Source organism: Notamacropus eugenii, chromosome 5 (genome assembly GCF_028372415.1).
Source record: "Notamacropus eugenii isolate mMacEug1 chromosome 5, mMacEug1.pri_v2, whole genome shotgun sequence".
Taxonomy (NCBI): Eukaryota; Metazoa; Chordata; class Mammalia; order Diprotodontia; family Macropodidae; genus Notamacropus; species Notamacropus eugenii.
This window is the reverse complement of record NC_092876.1, coordinates 63,475,195-63,497,186: the sequence shown is the minus strand read 5'-3', so window position 1 is coordinate 63,497,186 and position 21,992 is coordinate 63,475,195. Positions and strand designations below refer to the sequence as shown.

Genomic DNA, 21,992 nt, shown 5'->3' with positions numbered 1-21,992 from the left:
AATAGTGGGAGCATTGCAACCTATTAATTAATGCATCTGATGGCATGTACTGTCTAGTAGGGAGGCATGGCTTGCAGGTCCTATAGAGCCTGGAGGTTGGATGGCTCCGTGGGGCTCCCTCTTAGGAGTCCGGAAGGAGAGCTGACAGCTTCAGAACAAACTGGGACTGTCTGCAGTTCCTGTTTGTTTGCTTTTTGGCAGTGATCCCTTCCTGTTTTGAAGGGATAAGACCCCTAGGCCATGTTTGGTTCTAGGCAGAGCAGCATGCCAGCTCTTTAGGGAGATGGGTATGGGGGATGGTACCGTCAGAGCCCTGGATGCACCTTTCTGGAAAACCACGTAAAGATACTACTGCCAGTGCTGCAGGAACCGCGGGAGTCCCTGAGGACAGACAACACTCCTGCAGTGGAACCTGTTACGTGTGCATGAATTTGCTTCTCCTGGCATCCCAGTGAGTTGAGTAGAACAGGTATTTTCATAGGATTTAGAATTTCAGGCTATCTTAGGGCTCCTCTAGTTCTGTCCCCTCATTTTAAAGAGGAAGAAATTGATTTCAGAAGAGTTGAAGAGACTTGGCCCCAAGGCCACCCATTGTAAATAACCGAGCTGGGATTCATTCTCCTGTCCTCTGACTCCTGGTGGGTTGGGTACTATCACAGACATCACAGGGACCACTCGTTCTACCCAATGCCTGATGTGAGAACCCTCTGCCAGCATCCTCAGCAAAGCTCATCCTTTCTTTGCTTGGTGACCTCCAGTAAGAGGAAACTCATTACTTCCCAAGACAGGCAACTTCATTTAGAATGGCTCCATTCTACTTCTTAGGAAGTCTTTCCTTATATCAGAACACAATCTGTACTAAAGCTCTGTTTATCATATTGCTTCTCATTCTGCCCATCAATTAATCTATAAGTATTTATTAATTTCTTACTAAGTAAGTGCCAGGCACTGGGGTACAAGTACAGAGAAAGAAATAGTCCTTATTCACAAGAATCTTGTATGACAATGGGAGAGACAAGTACATATATAAATACATTGCATAAATATAAAATTAGCAAATACAAGTATATATAAGATAGTAAAAAATAAGGTAGATTGGCACTAGCAGTTGGAATTATGAAAGGATACATGCAGGGAGGTTGTTGTATGGGATTCATCTAAAAGGGAGAGAGATGCAGGCAGAGGTAAGGAGGGTGGACATTCCATGCATGGGGGATGGCCAGCGCTGAATCATAGAGACAGGAGAAGGGAACATTGTATATAAGGAACAGAGAAAATACAAGGCCAGTTTTGGTTAGATCACAGACTCCAGGAGGAGGAATAACATCCAGTGAGGATGGAAAGATATGGGGAAGGCTTTAAAAAATGAACCCAGGAGTTTCTGGGTTTTATTCTAGAAGCAACAGGAAGCTGTTGGAGATGGTTGAGTAGGAGAGTCATCTGGTCAGATCTGCGGTTAAGGAAAATGATTTTGGCAATGGTGGATGGAGTGGAGTGTTGAGAGATTGGAGTTAGAGAATCCAATTAGGAGGTTGTTGTAATAATCCAGGCAAGATGCTGGACACAGAGATTTTGTGAATACAAAAATAGAAACTGACTCTCTCTCACATGGGGTGAGAGAAAAGAGACGAGTAGTGCTGGGATTATGAGCCTGAGACACTGGGAGGATAGTGGTACCTTCAATAGATTAAGGAAAGTCTGGAAGAGGGCAGCTAGATGGAGCCATAGTACATAGAGCGCCATGCCTGGAGTCAGGAAGATTCATTTTCCTGAGTTCAAATATGGGCTCAGACACTTACTAGCTGGGTGACCCTGGGCAAGTCATTTAATCCTATTTGCCTCAGTTTCCTCATCTGTAAAATGAGCTGGAGAAGGAAATTACAAACCACTCCAGTATTTTTGCCAAGAAAACACCAAATGGGGTCGAGGAGAGTCAGACACAACTGAAAATGACTGAAATGGATGAGGACAGAATTTTGAGAGTGAAGGGTGGGGAAGATGAACAGTTTAGTTTTAGATATGTTGAGTGCATGTGATGTTGACCTCTGGCTATCTGGTGAAGAGTACAGAGGGAGAAGGGAGCCAAAGACAGAAAACTGGGGAACACCCACACTTAAGGGATATGAGGGATAATGAACCGGCTTGGGAGACTCTAAGACCAAGCAGAACCCTTTAATCCCTTTTCCACATGACAGCCCTTCCAATGACTACTGACAGTTAACATGTTCACCTAAGTGTTTTCTTCTCCAGGCTCCTTAATTCCTTCAGCCAGTCCTCAGAGGCCAGGATCTCGAGTCCCTTCTCGTTGTGGTTGGCCTCCTTTCCTTTGAACCCATCCTCCGATTATCAGTGTTGGGTGCGACCCAGAGGTAAACCCCGTATGTCACCTCTTGGGGCCTCAGTTTCCTTTACCAGTAAAGTTGGAATCATAGTAATGGCTCTACTTACCTCGCAGGATCATTACGAGCAGCAAATTTAATAATGCGTAAAGCACTTAGTAGACCATAAAATGCTACATAAATGTCAGCTATTATTACTGGCTTTGGCTCCGGGCCTAAGGCTTTACTTCATCATCTGTCAGTTTTCCTTTTTTCTAATCCTATCCCTTTATCTTACGTTATAATGCAGTCTTCGATGCCGGCTCTAGGGTGCTGGTTGGGAGCAATTACACTGGGATGCCCCTTCACTCTAGACGTTTGTCACCAGCTGCCACCAGCTTAAAGTTTCTTCTTGGCAACCTTGAAGAATGAAGTCTCCGAAGGGTAGCCTAAGGGCCCTGGAGTGTTTGTAAGACTGGGACACTTGCTTAATTGCAAGGGAGTCCCTTATGGGTTTGGAGACGGATTATAAATGTGAATCGTAGTTTCTCAGCACCAGTTCCCATACAATGATGTCGTCTGTCAACTTGGATGTAGGCCTCCTCTTCCCCATTGCCCTATCCCCTCTTCCAAGTGATATCAGTGGATATTTCTAGGTGGGTACCCTCCTAGCTCTAGCCATGAGTATCTGAGGCTTGCCTTCCTGTCTGGTCCTTTGGGTTTGACTTAGAATCCCAGGAAGTCTCTTTTGGGCAATAGCAGGGACTCTTCTGCATCATAGTGGAGGGCCTTTCCAAGACAGAGAGTGCTGATTCCTCTGACATAGCGTGGTCTCAGCCTGCTTCTTGCCAAGACCAGAGGCTAGACTTACAGACAAGAACAGACTTGTTCCCTCCTCTTGTTCTGAGCAAGGGGATCTCTCCTCTGAGCCTATGGGCACTTAACTCCTAGTTATAACCCATGTTTTTAAAGTGCTTCAGGATTTATGCTTCACTTCTGTTTTATAGATGGGGAAACAAAGGGAGGTGAAATGAGTGCTCCTGGTTCCATAGCTGGTTTAAGTTCTGAGCCTGGATTTAAATGGAAACCTCTACTGTTCTTTCCTGTTCACAGCGTAGCTTCTTTCCTCAAGTCAGGAGCAGGAGTGCTGGAGTCCTCCCAGCTGACCGACCTCTCTGTGGCTCAGTGTCCCCTCAGGCAAAGGTAGGGGTTAGACTAGATGGTTCATGTCTTCCTTAAGGCTCTGGGATAATAATGAGGTGGAGGTAGCCTCAGATTTGAAGAATACTATGTAGTTTACAGAACATTTGACATGCATTATCCCACATGGTCTTCAATTTTATGAGGCAGGGGTGAGGGGAAATATTAGCCTCATTTTCCAGATGTAGAAATTGGGATACATTTGAATCTTCCCTAGGACAGGGGTGGTTTTTAAAAAATATATTTATTGTAATTTTTCCCCAATATATTTTTACTTATTTTGTTAAATATTTTTAGTTACATGTAAAAAAAAATCTTAAATTCATTTTGAAAACTTTTGAGTTCCAAATTCTCTTTTTCCCTCCTTCCCCCTTCCTTGAGAAGGCAAGCAATTTGATATAGATTATACATGTGCCGTCATACAAACCATATTTCTATATTAGCTATTGTAAAAAAAAAAAAGTACAAGAAAAATAAGTTGGTTTGTTTTGTTTTGTTTTTTCTAAGCATGCTTCCATCTGCATTCACACTCTTTTCTTTTTCTGGAGGTTAATAACATTTTCATCATAAGTCATTTTGAATTATCTTGGATCAGAATAACTAAATCATTCACAGTTGATCATTGTACAGCATTGCTGTTGATGTGTGCAGTGTTCTGGTTCTGCTTACTTCACTTTGCATCAGTTCATAGAAGTCTTCTCAGGTTTTTCTGAAATCTTCAGGCTCATCATCGTAGCACAGTAGCATTCCATTCCATTCATATTCTACAGCTTGTTTAGCCATTCCCCAATTGATGGGCATCTTCTCAATTTCCAGTTCTTTGCCACAGCAAAAAGAACTGCTTTAAATATTTCTGTACATATAGGTCCTTTTCCTTTGTCTTTGTTCTCTTTCCTAGTTAGCTATGTTCCTTACCCCTGTTTGTTTCAATTTCCTCATCTATAAAATGAGCTGGAGAAGGAAATGGCAAACCACTCCATTATCTTTGTCAAGGAAAATCCCAAATGGAAGAGTTGGATGTGACTGAACAACAAACAGTGGTACTGCTGGGTCAGATACAAACAGTTTTATAGCCCTTTGGTCATAGTTCCAAATTACTCTCCAGAATGGTTGGATCAGTTCACAACTCCACCAACAGTGCATTAGCGTCCTGAGTTTTCCTTATTTTTCCAGCATTTGTCATTTTCCTTTTCTGTCATAATTACCAATCTGATAGATGTGAGGTGGCACCTCATAATTGTTTTAATTTGCATGTCTTTAATCAATAGTGATTTAGAGCATTTTTTCCATGTGACTATAGATTACTTTGATTTTTTTCTTCTGTTCATATCCTTTGACCATTTATCAACTGGGGAATGACTTGTATTCTTAGTAATTTGACTCAGTTCTCTATATCTTTGAGAGATGAGGCCTTTATCAGAGAAACTTGCTATAAAACTTCCCCTCAAGTTTTCTGCTTTCTTTCTAATCTTGGCTTTGTTGGTTTTTGTTGTACAAGATCTTTTTAATTTCATGTAATCAAAATTATCCATTTTACATCTGATAATGATCTCTCTCTCTAGTTTGGTCATAAATTCTTCCCTTATCCATAGTTCTGACAGGTCATTTTTTCCCACGCTCCCCTAATTTGCTTATGATAACATCCTTTATATACAAATCACATACCCCTTTTTGACCTTATCTTGGTGTGAGATGTTGGTCTAGCCCTAGGTTTCTGCCAAACTGCTTTTCAGATTTCCCAGCACTTTTTGTCAAATAGTGAGTTCTGAACTAGGGTGGTTTTGAGGAAAGAACCCTGGACACTGCAGTGTCCATCTGTAATCCCAGGACCTGGCTCTAGATTTGTGACCAGGTATGAGGCAGCTAGGTGGTACGGTGGACTGGAATCAGAAAGACATATGTTGCAATCTGGTTTAGACGCTTACTAGCTGTGGGACCTTGGGCAAGTCACTTAACATCTGCTAAAATTCTGTTGCCTCAGTTTCCCTCAATTGTAAAATGGAGGTAACAGTACCTATAACAAACCTAGCAGAGGTGTTTTGAGGACCAAATGAAATAATATGTGTAGAGTACTTAGTGCAGTGTCTGGAACACAGTAGGTGCTATATAAATGTAAGCGATGATGATGATGATGATGATGATGATGATGATGATGATGATAATATCAGGTAAGCCATTTAACCTAGGCTTCAGTTTCCTCTTTGTTAAATGTAGGAGTTGAAATGCATGGTCTGTAATGTGACTTTGGAGAGGTCTCTTCCAGCTCTTAATCCTTTGATCAACAGAAAGGCACAAGACTTGGAGCCTGAGGGCCTACGTTCAAATTCCACATCTGTTATTTTCAATGCCTCTCATACCTTTTTTTATTGCCTTACTCACTTAATGTCATCATTAGAGCTAGGAGGAGCTTAGAGGTCATCTAGTCCTTTCCTTTCATTTTACCGCTAAAGAAATTGAGGACCAGAGAAGGGATCTTGCTCCAAGTTTCACAGGTAATAAGTTGCAGAATCAAGATTGAAATTCATGTCCTCTGACTCCAAACCCATTGCTTTTTCCCACTAGTTAACCATGCCTCTCTGGTCCTCAGTTTCTTCATCCATAAAATGAGGATATTAAATTAGATTATCTTCCAGGTAGATTTCCTTCCAGGGCCCCATAATCTTATTGCTTCCTAAAACCACACCCCTTCTAGCTTGATATAGTACATAGAGCTCTGAACTTGGGGTCAGGATAATCTAGGTTCAGATCTCACCTCCTTCAGATATTAGTTGTGTGATCCTGGGCTAGTCATTTAACCTTTGATGCCTCCCCTTCCAATGGCTTTCATGTGCTTTTCCAGTTTGAAATCTATGGTACTTTGATCTTTGTTCTGCGACTTTCTTGGAGCTTGGCTAAGTTCTTCCAATGTCAGGAGTTGGAGCTGGATTATTATCACTTGCTCTGTTCTCTCTTTGGGGGATCATTCCCCTGAGCTCCCTGTGCGTTTTCTCTGTAATGTCATTTGGACCAGTCCACACGGGTGTGATTCCTTCTGTGCTCACTGTGGCTTCTCTTTCTCTTTCCCACCCTCCCCTCTCCCCACTCCTTTGTGGCTCTTTTCAGGTCAAGAGTCAGTCACCCTTGGAAATAGCGATTAAGTTTTCCCAAAGTAGCTGCCAGGAGCAGGCAGAGGAACCTTCTATGCAGAGCTCCAGGGAAATTAGATGACCTAGATGGCAAGTGTGCAAAGCATGGTGAGACCTGGACAAACCGGTAGAATGAAGGTGGCTTCTCATAATTCTCTTTTTCTCTGGCTGCTGAGTGCCTTTCTGTTGAGCCAGCACTGAGCACATTAGTTTGTTAGGTTTTGTTTTGTTTTCATTTGTTTTTTAAATACATTTAATGAGTCATAACTAGTCCTTCTGACCATCCTCCTGTGGGAGAACAATTACTTAGCAGAGTCCTTTCTGAGTAATGGTTGGGCACAGCCAAGGAAACAGGCCACAGAGAAGAATTGGGACTGCCATTGTTTCAGACCATTGGCATTATCAGCGACTGGCACACTTGGAGCCATTGGTATGTGGTGGAACAATCCCTTGCCCCTGGAGCCAAAAGCCCTGTGTTTGAATGCTGGCTCTGCCACTTGCTAGGACTCTAAATATGGGCTATTTGTGCTCGACCTGTGGTAGAGCATTCCGAGCTCATATTGGTCTGATCATCCACAGTCGGACGCGCTGAAACTTGACTCTAGCGTAGTGATGTCATTTTGGTCCTGTTTGAGAGCAAAGGACAGCAACCGTATGACTCTAGTCATGCTCCTCTCTCTTAGGAGAAGGTTGGACTAAATATCCAATGCCCCTTCTAGCTGTCTATCCTATAATCTTTAATCCTATAATCTATAATAACCAGTTGGATTATTTTGGTGATTTCGAAGATCCCTTCTAATTCTCACATTCTGTGTTGTGAGATCCCTTCCAATCCTGACATTCTGTCATTCTGTGATTTTGATTCTGCATTTATCAGCACAGCCAAAGTAGAGCTGTACCTAGCACATATTGGTTGATTGATTGATTGACCCCCTGGAGGCAGGAGATGGAGAATATCTTGGGAAGAAACCAGAGAAGAAGGGTCTTCCTAACTGCCTTTTGGGAGGTAGTTTCCTCCAAGGAGCTGGCATCTCTGTCTTAGAAGTGGTTGGACAGAAGGGATCCATAGCATGAGGGAACCTCTCTCCTGCCTCCTCTCTGCAGTCATTCATTGTGCTTCTTAGCATCAACCATAGCTGGACCCCAAGGGGACTGTAACAGGGAAGAGTAGAAAACTTCCCTTCCCTTCCCTTCCCTTCCCTTCCCTTCCCTTCCCTTCCCTTCCCTTCCCTTCCCTTCCCTTCCCTTCCCTTCCCTTCCCTTCCCCCTCTCTCTCTGTCTCTGTCTCTGTCTCTCATCTCCATGTGGTAGAGAATTGTTTTGATTTTGATTCCTGTTGTAAAGTATCTGTCTGCATGGCACATGACAACATATTTGGGAGTTTCCAGTATATATCCAAACTTCATTATAAAATAGGTGACTTATGAGCACTTAAGAGAAGAAAGTTATTTTCTCTGAGTCTAGATAGGCTCATTAACAACAAGTCTTGTTAGAACATTAGTTTGGAAATTCCTTAAGAACAGGGACTGTTATTTTGAAAATCTTTGTATCCTCAGCTCCTAATACAGAGTAGACACTAAGTTATCATTTGTTGAATGGATAGACCTGGGGGAAATGTTTTCATTGGGGTATCTCCTGATTTTGGCCAGGTATTTGATGAAAAGCCCCCATGATAATATCTGGGGATGTGATGGGTCAACCTAGAGGGGACAGCTCTGGCGTCATTCCCTAGGGAATATCCCAGTCCTATTCCATACCTTGAACAGAGACTTAGGTGAAAGAAGACGACTTTAAATTTGAAGAGAAAGTGAGAAGAGGTTTCTGACATTATGAAGAATCAACAAGATTGGGAGGCAATAATGTGACATTTGATGGAGATAAAGTCCGCTCTTTAGATTAAAAAAAAAAATCAGCATAGAGACAAGATGGGGGAGTTCCAGAATAAGAGCAGTTGAGGTGAACAGTTCTGAGGGGTTTTTAATTTTAAAACAGCCCTTATAGTGCACGGATCTTTGCAGGGTGCCCCCCCCTGCCCCGTACCTTAGACATCGTTTTATGTGTTATCTTCTTTTATTAGAATGTGTAAGCTGCTTGAGGGCAGGGATGGTCTTTTATTTGTGTTCTTACTCTGTTTCTTAGCATTGTAGGAACTGCTACCTTCTTTGCCTGTCCCTGGAGTCCTGTCTTGTCTCTGCTGAGACAGAGGAAGCATGTGTGTGATGTGGTTCTTGTTCTCGGACTTTGTCTTTATGTTCAGTATATTACCCTCCTGCTTCTCGTTTCCTCGCTCTGCTTTAGTCCATCCAGATCGTCCCGTGTCTCTCAGCATATTCACTGTTCCTGATAGCCCACCAATATTCCGTTCTGTTCACGGACCTTAATAGACTCAGCTCTCCACCCATTTTGTTTCCAGTCTTCAGCTCCTACAAAAAGTGCTGCTTTTACCATCTTGGGGCACGCAGGTTTTAGCAGTTTAAATTGTGATATGGTAACCAAAAAAATGATGCAATGTGAATCTTTATTAGTGGAAATGTAGCATGATTGCCTAATTGTGCTTCCTCCTGGCCAGACCTCACCTGGACGAGACTTCTGCGTTCAGTTCTGGGGCTGACGTTTTGGAGTGTGTTCAGAGGAGGCCATCCAGGATCTGTAGATGTTCTATAAGAATAGCTAACATCTACATAGCATTTACTATGTGCCAAGCATGGTGCTAAGCAGCACGTTATGATAGATTATTTGGTCTTCACAGCAGCCCTGGGAGGTGGTGTTATCACCACCATTTTATAGATGAGGAAATTCAGGCTAACAGAGGTTAAGGGACTTACCCAGGGTCATACAGGTAGTAAGTTTCTGAGGCTTGATTTGAACTCAGGTCTTTGATCAAACTGGGAATGTTTAGTCTAGAAGAAACTCAATCAGGGACAAGAATGGGTATCTTCTAATATTTGAAGGACTGTTATGTGAAAGGATTAGGCTTCCTCTTTGTAGTTATAGATAACAGACTAGTTCTCATGGCTGGAAACCAGGGAAGTGGATTTTGGCTCATTGGCTGGAAAAACTTGATAAGAATTAGAGCTGTCCAGTGGTGAAATGGGTGGGCTGTCTCAGGAGGTAGTAACTCTGAGACTCTGTGTCCTAGATTTCCTGGAATGGCCCAGATTTCAAGAAAAATAAGTTCAGTGAGGGTTTGCATCCTTTGTCAGATGGTCTGTCCCAATTTTTATGGTGAATAATATAATCCCAATGGGTAGTGAGCTCCCAGTAACTGGAGGTTTTGTTAGGTGACCACCATCAAGGATAGTGGCAAAGATTTGAGCCCCAGGCAGGAAGGTTTGTATCAGAGAATGGTCAAGGCAGGCCCCTTCTGGCTCTGTGATACTTTTGTAGCCAAATTCTAATTGTCATGGGGGTGCAGAGAAATAGAGGCTCACAGGTTGTTATTTGGAAAGGAAGGACCTTGGCGCTAATTTTGTCTACCATATTCAGCATCTTGTTTGTCCTTCCTTCTCAAAGCAGGCCAATGACCCCAGGAAGGAGATGTCTAGATTTACAAGTGAATTGGATTTAAGTGAGAGAGGGCTGTGCAGAGTCACTAGACTCACCTTCTCCTCCAGAGCCATCTGGGTCCAGTGGCAAGATACAGATCAGGGTGACTGGAGATGGCTTCTGATGAAGTGGAAGACCTTGGCCTTTTTAAGGTAAGGTCTTTCCCAGGTCTCAGTTTGTCTGAGGCAACACTCATTTGTGATTAAGGCTACATAAGAAATACGGACCTCCCCCCCCCTTTAAAAAAAAAGGGCTCTTTTACCTACTCAAAAAAAAAAATATCAGTCTGGGAGGGCAAGACCCTCAGGGTTTCTGGCCAGAACAGAAATGATTGCTATTTACACTCACTCTGAGCCATCAAAACCCAAGCAATGACCAAGTTAGGCCTAGGCTGGGCCCTATTATTGGCCAATCTGTGAGAGCCCGAGAGAGTGATTTGGACTTAAGGCATTGTCAGGTAGCTCCATCTGAATCCTAATGGGCTTTTCCAAAGCCTGGTTTTCCAGTGCTATGTTTCGAGAAATCATAAATGAAATTACAAGAGCATAAGATATGAATGTGTTGAACCCAATCCCTCTCAAGACAGTCCATTGCATTTCTGGACATCTCTCAGTCTTAGCAAGGAAGCTTGTCCTTATATGGAGCTGAAATCTGCCTCTCCGTAATTTTCACCCATGAACTCTGGGTGAAAGGAATGACACATTTTCTTAACCCCAGAGACCAAATGAGAAAGGCCCAGAAGGTGGTAGAAGAGCAGGAGGCCAGCGCAGAGCAAGCTGGGGGTAAATTTTAGAATGAGAAGGCTGCCAAAGGCATAAGGCCTGCCACCAGACAGTGCCAAGAGGGTACTGCTAAGAAGAAAATGGAGAAGGACCGCTCCCTTCTTCTTTGTCTTTTAACTGGAAACAGGACATGAATCATGAGAGTTCTGCTGGGGCACAGGGGCACAGTCTAGAGTCTGTTCTATTCTAGACATTCCTAGGCATCAACCACAGGAAGAAGGAGGTCCAGCCTGATGTAGACTGGGTGGGCCAAGCCAGCGGGGACTGGGGGCAAGAACTTGGGAAGAGGGAGATCCCTAAATGGGAGACACCCTCAGGACTGTCCCTGGAGTCCAGTGCCTTTGAAATTCTTTATTTTATTAAAGTGGTGGGGCTTGGGTGTGTGGATGGAGATTTTTAGATACCTGGGCAATGACTCAAGGAGGCAGCTGGGGAAAGAAGTTTGGCTCCCCCATCTGGTGGTAACTGGAGGTGAAGGCTCATGTAGCATATTAACAGCTGTAGCTAGGCTGATATGTAGTGCATTGGGCAGTGTGTAAAAGAGTTTCCTAGGTAGTGTAGTGTTAATGGTATTATAAAGAAACTGAGGCTCAGAGAGGATCAGAGGCTTGACTTGACCATGATTACACAGGTAATAAGTGTCAGAGTCAGAATTCAGACTTCCAGCTCCAAGTGAAGTGTTCTTTCTCTCACAGTATACTATCCATAATCCTTCCACGCCATGGAGAATGCCACGCCTTCCAGCCCCTAGGGTTCTGTCTTTTCCTTGTCAGGGCTGCCCAGATGCTCACTGCAACCTTATTTCCCAAATATTTGTAGAACCACAGAATTTTAGACATGGCAGGGATCCTGATGACCATGTAGGGTTCTTGACCTTTTTTTTGTGTCATAGACAGCTTTGGCAGCCTGATAAAGTCTAGAAGCTACTTAAGTTTTTAAATGGCTAAAATAAGAGGCATAGGGTTACTGTGAAAACCAATTATATTGAAATAGTTGTTAAAAACTTAAAAAACAAATTCATGGAGACCTCCCCCTAATCCAAGATTAAGGACCTCTGTCCCAGTCTAAGAACTTGTGGGAAGGTCTAGTACGTGCTCGCCACCTTACTAGTCGTGTTATCTTGAGCAAGTCACTTAATGTATGTTTGCCTCAATTTCCTTCTTGGTGAAATAGGGATAGTAATAGCACCTCCCTCCCAGCTGGCACAGAGGAAGCACGATATAAGTGTTGGCTATCATCATCATCCTCATTGTTGTAATTATCTCTCCTGGCCTCCTCCTGCTCACATGCTTTTTGGCTTGAGTTTTCCACTCCCCAGGTAAGAATGAGGGTGGTGTGTTTGTCTGGGTGTGGGTGTGGACCTGAGGGCACCTAGGCTGGCACTGAGTGGGGCAGCCTAGCTGCAAGATTCTTTGAGCCGATGTGGATCTGGCTGTATATGAATCTTGGGCATTTCCAAAAGTTTGGGGAGCTGGACAGAGTTCACCATGTGCCTCCCTCCACAGCTCCTTTCTTCTCTGACCAGAGTCTGCTCCCAACTCTCTGAGCCTCATGTCCCATGTCTCCTCCACTCAGTCATAGAATTTCAGAGCTGGAACTACTGTTTCACTACAATATCTTTCCCAGATTGAATGAAATGACATTTAATGGGAATGACATTTAATTATTAATTATATTAAATGGTATTTAATAAGGTCTTCACTGTGGGTTTAAAAATACGCCTTCATAAGAACAAGATGAGGGGGAAGTTTGGTTAGATTGCCATTTATCTGAAAGCCAATGGAGGTTTTGGTGGATGGCAAGCTCTGCGTGAATCATCATCAATGGTACTGCCATCTTGGGCTGAGCTAGGAGAAAGATAGCTTATAGGGTGGCACAATGTTGTAGTGGCCAAAGGGCTCAAGTCCTGCCTGGGGATCCAGATTGGGTGTCCAAGGGGCATTTAGAGCCTCAGACTGTTAGAGATGAGTCACTAGGCTGTGTCACTCAGAGGGACATTCCATACTGGGACTTCCCCACTTCAGGGAAATTACAGGATTATGGTAAGCTTTTGCTTTTGGGGTTGATTTGTTGTATATTTTGCTTTGTTGATTGATCTCTGTTTGTCAGGGGCCTTAGGTTTTAAAAAATGGTTTCCTGTCCTTGTTTTGCTGTGAAAGACAGGTTTAGCCTGTTTTTGTCTTTCAGGTCATTTAAGCAAAAATTAACTGCTTGCTGGATTCCAGGTACAATGGGCACTCCCTTTATCCCCTCCTACATGCGGAGAATCCTAGAGAATCCTAGGAGAGGCAGCTTCTCTATTCTCAATTAAACTCAACATTAAACTCTCTATTCTCTATTCTCTTTGGCCTGAGCAAAGAAGCTTTGTACTTTTTAGTGTTTTGCACACAGGAAGTGCTTAATAAATGTTTGTGGAGTGAATGAATGAGGATCACATTGTACTCTTGGGTGCATGTGTTGAGGGCTTTTTTAGCTGACTTGAACCTTTTGTTTCTCCTGGGATGGCAAGGTGATGGCTGGGTACTTCAGACCCCTTCCAAAGCTGCCATCCATGCCTGAGAGCCTTGTGTTGTTGCCCTTGTAGCTGTAAGAGGCACAGCTTAGGAGTGCTTAACCTGACAGTGCTGGGCACCTGTGGGAAAGCAAGTGCTTTTCCTCAGTTGACTCTCTCCTGTTTATCCAGTAGATAGCCTGATGCATATTGGCTGTAATCTGACACATAGTAGGCACTTATTGGCTGATAAACTGGAGAGTATTGTAGAACCCGAGGCAGAAAACAGTTGGGAAATGTAAGCAGAAGACAGAGGAGGGGGAGGAATTGCTTTCACTCTCCTGAGGGCTAGTGGGGTGAGGGGACAAGTTTGTCTCCTCCAAACCCTCAGCCCCATTCCTTACATTGTTAGAGGTTCGGCACCCTCTCTGATCTGGAAAATCCACAAAAAATTTTTTGGTCCTCCCTTCCTGCCAGAGAAGTCTGAATTCTGGTATTAAAAGATAAAATGTTGATATTTTATAATACCATACATATATTTTATGCATTTCGGAGTTTCTAAACTTGTCATCTGCTGGCCTTTGTGTGTCTTTTGAAGCTTATGTGACCCCAATATATTGAAACCACTGTGGGGGAAAGATGTGGAAGGGTTCCCTGCGTACTGCTGGACTGCAGGAAGGTTTCCCAAACATCAGCCCATCCTCCTCTGCAGGGTCTTGTAAGAGCCATAGACTCTTCTCTGAGCTTGATGTCATTCCATTAAGAGGGTTGGCCAGAATGGGGAAGGGACGGGAAGGAGACCAGAAAAAGGGAGGGTTAGCCTGGGAATGTCTTGGGCAAGGCAGGCTTTCATGGGGAAGTGGGATTAAATATGTTCTGTTGGCCCCAGAGCCAAGTTGGAGAGAGGCAGATGGAAAGAGCCCTAAGAGCTTAGAACTTTGAAAAGGGGTGAATAAGTTGGCTCAAGAGACAGTCTTTGAAGGTCTTCTAGCCAAAGCTAGATATGGGGACTTTTGGGGGAACATTGGAGAGTGAATGACTGTTCTATATGGATTAGAGCAGAGGCCTTCTGAGTTGGCTCCCCTTAATTTAGCGCCTTCCTTCTGTTGATTATCCACAGTTTATCCCATCTATAGCTTGTTTGCACATAATTATTTGCATTTTTCCTCCTCCGTTAGACTGTGGAGGTAGTGAGCTCCTTTAGATCAGCGACTGGCTTTGGTTTTTCTCTGTGTCTCTAGCACTTAGCAAAGTGCCTGGCACATAGTAGGTGCTTAATAAATACTTATCGACTAAAAGAAAGATAGGAAAAGAAGTAGGTCAACACAACTATCACATCAGCTAACCCTGGCTGTAGTATATGCACAACTGTGTCTCCCTCCCCCCCTCCCCCTGCAAAGAGGGGAGGGGAAGGTACATTTTATTCTGACTTCTGGGGGGCAGTCACCTAAATGTTACAGGTGAGGACACAGGTCTAGAGAAGGAAAACGACTTGTCTGCATTATAGTAGGTAGGTGGAAGAGCAAAGATCCGAGCCAGATTATGATGCCAAATCCCCACCACCCTTTTTTGCATTGTAACACAGATGCTTCCAGGTAGGATTGGTTTGCACAAGAAAGGGGGCTAGAGAGAATAAGATGGGGCAGCTAAGTGGGAGGAGACCCCTTTGAATGGCCTCTTGGGCTTTAAGAGCCCTTCCTCAATTTACTTCTTGGTCATTAGGACAATTTGGTGACTGTAGACACTGTCTTTTTGAAACTTTGTGTGTCCCTCAGCACCCAGCCCATGACTTTGCACGATATAGACTCTTATTAAGTGTTTGAGTGAATTCTGGGGGATGTGGGTGAGGGCTGGGTGGGCCCGCCAGCCCTTCTTCTGGACTGACCCAGGAAGCGCTCTCCTTGTGTCTCAGGAGGGTCTGGTCTCTCCTCTGTGCCAAATTCATTTAAGGAGAAAGTGTCTTCTCACGGACACACCCTTCCCACACCCACCCCCACGCCCCCACCCCCACCCCTACCTGCTGCGGCAGCTGCTGGACCTGGACCTTGTCTTCTGCCTTTGGCCATCCTTCCAGCCCTGCAGAGAGATAGGCAAGCCCAATGGCTTGGCTTTTCTGTAGGAGCCTGGGCTCCCTCTGGTGGCCAAGGGTCAAGGTGCAGGCCCTCAGCTAGCTGGGCTGCAGTTGATTTGCTAGAAAGGGATGGGGCTTGGATGATGCTGATTTCAGCACCTTCTCCTTGCAGAACACTGGATCCATAGAAACCATTCTCTCCACACTAAGATCCCCCTCCTGCAGGGGGAGGTAGCCCAAGACTGCTTCTTCTGGAAGCCTTTTCTGGGCCCTCCCCCATGTCAGCTGCTTGTACCCATCCGACCTCCATAAAGGAATCTTTTTAACTCGTATTTACTGTGTGCTAATTCTGGGCATGCTTCTAGAAAGCATGGCTGTAGGAGCCGTGAGCAGAAGGGCTGTCTCATTCTTTGTCTAGGCTCCCAGTGCCACCCGGGAGGGGGCATTTAATAGAATGTTTACTAATTGGTTGGTTTTATTTAGTCCTGGAAGTGAGCTTGGAGATCATGTAGTTCAAGCCTCTCATTGGACAGATGAGGAAACGCAGAGACTGCCCAAGGTCACCCTTCCATAGCAAAGGATTCAGGTTCTCTGGCTGAGTGAATTCAGGGTTCTTTCTACTGATGAGACAAAGATGAAAACCAGTACATTTTGTCTAAGCACTGCCCTTTGCCTCTCAGTGTTTGTAGGCTTTCTGTAATCAATCAGTCCCAAGAACACTTGCACGTTGTCTCATTAGGATGTAAGTTCTGAGTTAAGGGATAGTTGCTTTATTTTTGTATCTTGTGTCAGACACCGAGCTAAATTCTGGAGATTCAGAAATAAAGCAACACTGTCTATTCCCTCAGATGTTACATGTGCACATTTAAGTAGAAAAAAATATATTCCAAATAAATGCAGGGTAGTGTGGAGAAGGAGAGAGGGTGCTCAGAGAAGGGTGGATCAGGAAAAACTGCTTGTAGAAGGGGATGTTTGAGCTGAGTCTTGAGGGAAGCCAGGGATTCCAAAAAGGTTGGAGTGAGGAGAGAATATATTCCACCACTGGGAAGCAGCCTCTACAAAGGTATGGAGATAGGAGAAAGCATCTTGTGTGAGAGGGGTCTTAGAACATGGAATGTCAAGAGATAGATCCTTACAACCCAGAATGTCAGAGCTGGGAGGGCCCTTAGAACAAGGAATGTTAGAATGTCACAGTTGGGAGGAGTCTGAGAAGACATTGATCAGAGAAGGTCAGAATCTTAAAACAGCTCTTAGAGATCATTTTGTTCTACTCTTTTATTTTATAAACTAGGAAGCTGATACCCAGAGAGAGGATTTGTTAGCCACATATAAATTTGAAAGTCAAGTTAGAGAATTACATGTAAGCTGCCTGACTAAGAATTAAGACTCTTTCATAGAAAGGAAAAGATACTCCTTTAGGTTGGCCAGCCCCCAGAGCATGAGGGGCTCTGAGCATTTATTCCTAGTGCAGGTGGATATAAGGTCAGCCTATGCCCTCCAGCTTTTGGTTGTCCAGGCTCAGGAAGGTAGTACTGGTTTCTGCTTGGCCATGGCCATGGGATGGTTGGGCTATGTGAGCATCAGGCTCCAGGCCCCTCCTTTTTGCCCAACAGCCAAAGCCCAAGAAGAGGCCTAGCATCTGTTCCTGCTGGGCCGGAGGAATTGCCTTCCTCTGCCCACGAACTTCCTGCCGGAAGCCCTGGGTGCTTGGGATCCAGCAGAGCCTTGGAATGCATACTTTCTCCATGGACAGCTGCCTCCGCCTCTGCCTCCCTAGAGTTGTAGCCAGGGCCTAAAAGAAACCCCTCCCAGAAGAGTGAGAGTGAGACAGAAAGGGGCTGCAACATGGGCTTGGGGGTTCCTGGGTGAGAGCCAAGACGAGGAGGGCCAACTTGGCTGCCTCGTTGGCATGATTTGCGATCTTGAATACTTGCTGTTCTGGGCCTCAGGTTCTCCATCTGTAAAATGGGAAGAGTAATGCCCATCTTCCCTCCCTCACAGCGCTATTATGAAAGGCAAATGACACGAGAGATGGGAAGATGAGTTGGAAAGCAAAAATTGGTACAGAGATGAGGTAGTTGTTTTCACCGATTGACTCCAAGGATCTGTGTGGTGACAGACACACACACAGTTCATTGAGGAGCCTGTTTCCAAACGCTTCTGCAGCTTGCTGTAGGACCTGCCAGAACGTTTTTTCCCTGGGTCTAGTCTCTGTGAGCCCCTGGTAGCCTGTGCACCATGAGGAGGCAGTGACAGTAAGGAGGCCAATATTCATATGAGGAGCATTTCCTAAGGTCTTGTCCCCATTGGACCTCCCTGTGATCCATTTGGGAAGCACCAATGTCTGGTTCCCAGCACCCTTTCCAGTCTTTCTTCATAAAACACCTCTCACACAAGTTTTCTGCCAAACCTTCCTACTAGATCTCCAGACTTGGTGTCTCCTCTCTTGCTGCCATGCTTTTGCATAGGCTGTGCCTTATGTCTGGATTGCATACCTCCTCTACTTCTTGGCACTATCCTTTTCTTCCTTCAGGGAAAGAAGTGGCCTTCTACCTGGCTTCCTTCAAGTCTAAGTGAATGATCTTACTGTCTTCCCTCAGTTTATTCCTTGTCTTATTTGTATGTCGTTTACGTGTTACCTGAACCATTAGACTCTAATCTCCTTGAGCAGGGACTGGGTGTTTTGATTTCGTTCTGTCTTTTTCTTTTTCTTTTTCCCACCTAGGAAACACTTCATAAATGATAATTGACTGGACCTTATTGACACGGCATGATAGAACTGGAAGGAACTATGGACTATAGAAAAGGGATGGGGTTTGTTCTGTGAAGTGTGGATTCAGTCACATGGCTGCACTTGAGGACCTGGAGGGTTACATCTGGCCTCACGGTCACAGATTCCCCACCCCTGCTGTAGAAGAGTAGGGCTTTAAGGGACTTCAGAACACACATTGTCAAATAAGGAAAAAACTTTAGAACCTAAGATGTCAGAGCTGGAAGTGACCTGGAAAATGAATCATCTCTCCAACTGCTTACCTTGACAGATGAAGACATTGAGGTCCAGAGACAGGAAGTGACTTGCCCAGGGTCACACAGCAAGCCAGTGGTGGGAGTGGAAACAGGAACCACGTCTCCCAGCTCTTGGGCTATTCCTGCTGCTGCTACGTTGCCAGACCAGGTGAGTTTGCTAAATATGTTTTATCTGAGTTTGGTTAACAAGCAGAGAGGTAGGATTAGCTTTGGCCTCACCTGGTCCTTGTTCTAGCAGGGATAGCTCTCTCCACAAATAACAGACACAGACATTAGACTCTTCTTGACTTTTTATGCATTTCTAGAATGTAGCATGGGTTGTCATTCATACCAGCTAATAGACGGTAGTAATGGAAAACTCCTAGGACAATAATGAACATGTTCTTGACATGGGAAGGTTTGCTATTTACATATCACACCAGGCAGTGCCAACTTTGGCTGGGGAGGGCAGTGACTCCCAGATAGGCACTCACCTATAGGGCAGGGGGTGGCTCCTCCTGGCCTTGTGTCCATGACTATTGGGAGTGTGTGTTTCTACAATGCCTGTTGAAATGAACGCTTTTCTGTGTAACATCAAGTGGAAGCATTGACGCAGGTTTCACAGTCTAGGGCAGACGTAAGAAACAAGACCTACAACAATGCTAACTGAACATGCAATTGGAAAATATTTAATAAAATAAATTAAAATGCAGTAGAACACAGATAATGTTAATATGTAGTTTTCTAAGTCAATCTGCAGCCCTCAGGGGACCTTATGTATGTTGACTGGCTGCCATTTCTATATGAGTTTGATACCCCTGATCTGGGAGGCCCCAGAGTAGTTGATGAGGAGGGGCTAAGTTTTTAGAATAAGAGAATTTCAGAGCTAGAAGGAACCTCAAAGTCTAGCTAGTCCAATGGGCATCTTTTTGCCTCCGAGTCTCCACTAAGGGGGAACCCATTCTATCGAGGCAGCCCTTCCACTTTAGTGTAAGTCATATTGTGAGAAAGCCTTTCCTGCCCTCCGTTCCAGATCAGCCATTTGCACCTTTTTCCCATTGCTTCTAGCTTGTCTCTAGGGCCAAGCATCTCTCTTCCTTCTGCTAGCCCTTCAAATGCTTGAAGCCAATGATTCCAGGTGTCTCCCCCTCACCTCCCCCCAATCTTCTCTAACCTAAATAACTTGATTTCCTTCAACTAATTGTCATGTAACATGATCTCAAGACTCTTCACTATCCTGCCCATCTTTTCTGGTTGCTCTCAAGTTTATGAATGTCTTTTTTTTTTCAAGGCTAAAAATGCATTTATTAAGCATTTATGTGTGCAAACCACTGTGATTAGCACTGAGGATACAAACAGAGCAGCAGGGAGTCCCTGCTTTCAGGGAGATCATGCTCTAATATGGGAGGTAACACATAGAGGTGGTTTCACTCAATTTCTTCCTTTGGCCGTGGTGCTTAGAATGAAACACAAGATTCCAGGTCTGACTCAGGCAGAGTGGAAGCAACACCTCTTTTAATGTAGTCCAAATTGCATTACCCTTTATAGTTTCCATAGCAGCATGGCTATCAAGCTTGTGGTCCACCAAGACCCCCAGATCCTTTTCTGGTAGATTATTGTTCAACCGTGTTGAACTTACATGGTTGTTTTACATTTGATTAGAACAACCACTCTTTGGGGATAAGGGCTGTTGTGTTTTGTCTTTTTATCTCCAGCACATATCACAGAGTCTAGAACATAATAGGTGCTTAATAAATGCTTATGTAGTCAATTGATCTTGTGCTAGGAAGTTTGGGGTTTTTTAAAAATCCAACTGTAAAATTATATTTGTCCATACTCAGTTTCATTTTTAATTTAGCCCAGCCTATGTCAAGGTCATTTTGAGTCTTGGCTTTATCATCCAGCCTTCCATCCTTGTGTTATCTGCAAGGACAGAATGCTGGTCCCTCTTACTGCCTGACTTCTGACCATTGTTTTGTTACCACAGCCCCAGAAGGTGCTTGGTAACCTCTCAGAGGAGCTTCAGTGATTTGGGGACACTGCTACCAGGCAGCGGTGACCTGCCCTTCATCAAAGCAGAAAACTGAACAGCTTGTCACTTGGCTTAAAGATCTAGGACAGCCATGGACATATGCTCTCTGTGTGGCCCTGGGCACGTTCCAAGAAGACTTATGTTATACAATGAAGGTGCTGAGCCACCCTGCGGAGAGGCTCCTCACCTGGGACTTTCTTTTACCAGTGGAATCACAAGCCCCCACCCTGTGCCCTGATCTCACGCTCAGAGAAGATGCTTCAGAGCAAACTTGAAACAATCCAAATGGTACAATTAGTTATCTCCCTCCCGCCCTGTGATCTGTTAACGCCTGGCCATGCTGGCTTTTGCCCAGATGTCTGGATTTACAGTCAGTTGGCTCCCACCATGGTCCCCTCAGACCCTCTTGGCCACCATCACTCAGGATCTTGTCTAACTTCCATCTGGGTCCTTGCTGCCAGGCTATGCTTTTGATACTTATTTGACTGAAATTGTCCATTTTTGTCCACAGCAGCCATGGTGATTTTTCTTCTCACCTTCAGACCCTAGTACTAGTCTCCATCAGCAAGTGTTTACTAAGCTGTGTGCCAGGCATGGTACTGAACTCCTTTTCTCCTGTTTTATGGAGGGAAACGAGGCCTTTGGCTAAATTCTGTCTGTGCTCTAAGAAGAGGCAGCATTTTTGACAAAGGCTGATGTTGGGAGCTTCCTCTAGAGATCATTTTCATTCCTAATTCTCTCTGCTTCTGTCCCTCCTCCCTTATTAATTAGACTATTCATTACTCTATCCTTTTCTTCCCTTTCATTAGCAAATTCTCAGAAAGTCATTTCTACCTTTATCCCTCATCATCTGGTGTTTTTTTTTTTTGTTTTTTTTTTTACTTTTTAAGACTTCCTTCTCCAGTTTGCTCCTCAGTGCCACCACTGTACTATGAGGGCTTTATACTTCTCCATCCTCAGATGCAGTGTTGTTGTCTTTAGCCCTCATTCTCCATGGCCCTTCTGCAGCATTTGGCACTCCCTCTCGATTAGCCTTCATTGGTTTCCTTGGCACTGTCTTCTCCTGTTTCTCCTATGTCTCTCTTTTCTCTTTTATTTTCCTCAGCTGGTTCATCTTCATCTCCCCACTCCCTAAATATGAATGTCTCCCAAAATTTTGCCTCAGTCCCTCTTCTCTTCTTTATCATGCCACTATACGTTCAGATGCCTCCTAAATCCATGTATGTTGCCCAGCTTTCTCTCATGAACTCTGTTCCTGTGTCTCTAGCTGTTTGCTGGACAGCTCCACTTGCCTTCTCCTCTTGGGCATGTCTAAAACTGAGCTCATCATTTCCTCCTTAACCCTGACCTTCTTACCTGCTTCCCTGTTTTATTGATGGCACCAGTGTCCTTCCAGTCACCCAGGCTTGGAATCTGAGTCA

General features: G+C 44.4%; 1 protein-coding gene across 2 annotated transcripts in view; it reads left to right on the top strand.

Moving 5' to 3' along the window:
* Positions 1–21,992, top strand: part of LUZP1 (leucine zipper protein 1) — a 97,760-nt gene that overhangs the window by 67,074 nt on the left and 8,694 nt on the right. The window contains exon 2 of one of the 2 annotated variants that reach the window (XM_072609240.1): positions 18,575–18,708. The gene's annotated coding sequence lies outside the window, so the exon portion shown is untranslated. Of the gene's footprint in view, positions 1–18,258; positions 18,709–21,992 lie in introns of both variants that reach the window. The other variant, XM_072609241.1, reaches the window with a different exon arrangement.